Source organism: Pinus tabuliformis, chromosome 6 (assembly GCF_031772625.1).
Source record: "Pinus tabuliformis cultivar Carrire ecotype Pingquan chromosome 6, CPIR1, whole genome shotgun sequence".
In the NCBI taxonomy this organism is placed as follows: domain Eukaryota; kingdom Viridiplantae; phylum Streptophyta; class Pinopsida; order Pinales; family Pinaceae; genus Pinus; species Pinus tabuliformis.
The window spans coordinates 473,884,004-473,886,655 of NC_142292.1; positions in this window are offsets into that span (position 1 = coordinate 473,884,004).

The following is a 2,652-nucleotide window of genomic DNA, read 5'->3' on the forward strand; positions in this document are numbered from 1 at the left end:
TGAAGTTTAGATCAACCAAGCACACTCCAACATTCCAGAAATTATAAAGGAGGCATCAATCAAGGATCCCGAATACACTTTTCTTTGGTAGCAAACGAAGGAAGCTTTGTTAAAAGAAAAAAAATCAGATTTCAAAATAAATATTGATAACCTCCTTACCTTTAAAAACAGAATTTACCTTCCTAACCAAAGCTTTGTTAAACAATTAATAATGGATGAGTTTCATCGGAAACCATGTGCAAGCCACCCAGGTTACTAGAAACTTTTAACAACCATAAAAAAAGGGTATTTTTGGCCCGGATTAAGAAAGGACATTGTTGAGTACTTGTCCAAATGTTTGGAGTGTCAATTAGTGAAGGCAGAACATCAACATCCCGCTGGTTTGTTACAACCACTGCCCATTCCAGAATGGAAATGGGAGACCATATCATTGGACTTCATCACTGGTCTACCCCGCACCAAGAAGCAACATGATTCGATCATGGTTGTAGTTGATAAATTGAGTAAAACCACACACTTCATACCTGTGAAGTCCACCTACAAAACAGTGGAAATCACAGACATATTTATGAAGGGAAATTTTCACCTGCATGGAATACCCAAGGTGGTAATATCAGATCGAGATGTGAAATTTACATCCACGTTATGGAAAACCTTCTTTTCAGGATTGGGTACCCAAATCCATTTTAGTACAGCTTACTATCCCCCAACAGACAGACAAATTGAACGGGTTAATCAAGTGCTAAAAGACATGTTACACATGTTTGTGATGCAACAACCACATAAGTGGGAGGATTACCTCCACCTCGTGGAATTTTCCTACAACAATGGACATCATGAATCACTGGGCATGAGCCCTTTTGAGGTGTTATATGGAAGAAAGTGCAGAGTGCCTGTGGACTGGAATAACCCTGTTAATAAACTAGCATTGGGTCCAGACATGCTAGTAGAGATGGAGGAAGTTGTCAAGAAGGTTTGACAGAATCTAAGGGCTGCCCAAGATAGGTAGAAAATGTATGCAGATAAAAAGAGAACATACAAAGAATTTCAACTGGGAGATCATGTGTATCTAAGAGTAAAACCCTGAAAAAGTTCCTTACAGTGGAGGGGTTGTGCTAAGTTAGCACCCCGGTACTGTGGACCTTTTCAAGTTTTGGAATGAATCAGACCAGTAGCTTATAAACTTGCATTACCAAGCCACATCCAGGTCCACAACGTTTTTCATGTCTCGTTGTTAAAAAAATATGTGTACAACCCACAACATATAATAAATTGGGAAAATATTCAGGTAATGATCTAAGATGATATATGTTGTTTATTTTAATTTGTTTGAGAGAATTATGACTGTGAATTTTGTCTTTCAGGTCGAACTAGAAGGAGAGTTTCTGGCAGAACCTCTTCGTATTCTCGATCAGAGAGAAACCACCTTGCGGAAGCGAGTCATCACCCAGGTTAAAGTGCAGTGGAAGCACTTTGGCCTGGATGAGGCCACCTAGGAAGAAGAGGGATTTATGCAAGAAGCTTATCCGGCATTGTTTTCTTGAATTAAAAAAAAAAGAGAAGAAGAGAACACCGGGGACGATGTTCCTCTCGAGGGGGGGAGATGTAACACCCTAGGCTCCAGGAAAGATTTACTATGGTGATTTAACTCAGTTTTATGATTTACTACATTTATTTTACTTTGTGACATTGACTTAGGCTGGAAAGCCAGATAACAAGTTGTTACCTAATTATGATTAATTAGGAATTTAGACATGATAATATAATATAACTGTTTTCCTTAATTAAAAGAAACAGTTAACCAAGAAACAGTTACACCCCTACCTTGAAAAGGGAAAGAAGGAGGGGAAGAGGACTATCCTTGAGCTAGGAGATAGAGACCAGTGGGAAGTTACTCATTTTGACAGTCATCTGAGTGCAAGACTTGAGGCTAGACCGTGGAGTCCTGAGGCCCAAGGCATTGACTGTAACTGGATAAAATCCAGGTGTAGAACAGAGAAAGTGCTCGGGGGAGAGCCTGGACATAATCGCCAGGCTCGAGGCTGGGAGGAGAGACTTTCCAGACAGAGTTGGATTGACCCATTTACAAATTTGGAACAGATAAGTAATCTAGTCTGTAACTACAAGATGGTATAACGTTATGAGAAATTATTTATTCCTAAGAGTAGGAACTAAACAGTAATATTCAGTTATAAAAGTGCATTAGAAAAATAGTAGATTCAGTGATAATTATACATTAGTAAACAATAATGCTCAGTAGAATAAATACGAACTAGCATTCAGAAATATCACACCAAATGATCATGAAATCTCGTTTACTCAGTTTTCCTTTTTATAAATGATCTAATATAAATGTGCAGCAAGGTAACGAGAATAAACAGTTACTGAATCCTTTCTTTCTACTAAATTTTGGGTAAGCAAAACATATGTATGAATAATCTATCACATACAAACCCTGATGAATTTCAGAATCCCTCTTTCCTTTCGATTTATCTACCCCTTGACAAGTTAGAGACGACAAAGAGGTCGTTGACAGAATCAAACCTAAACCTTAGATTTCGATTGAATGCATAACAAAAACCCTAAGGTGAGTTCCAACTACAATCAATGAAGAATGCAGTTTCATGGGATTACAGTGATTTTTTTTTACAA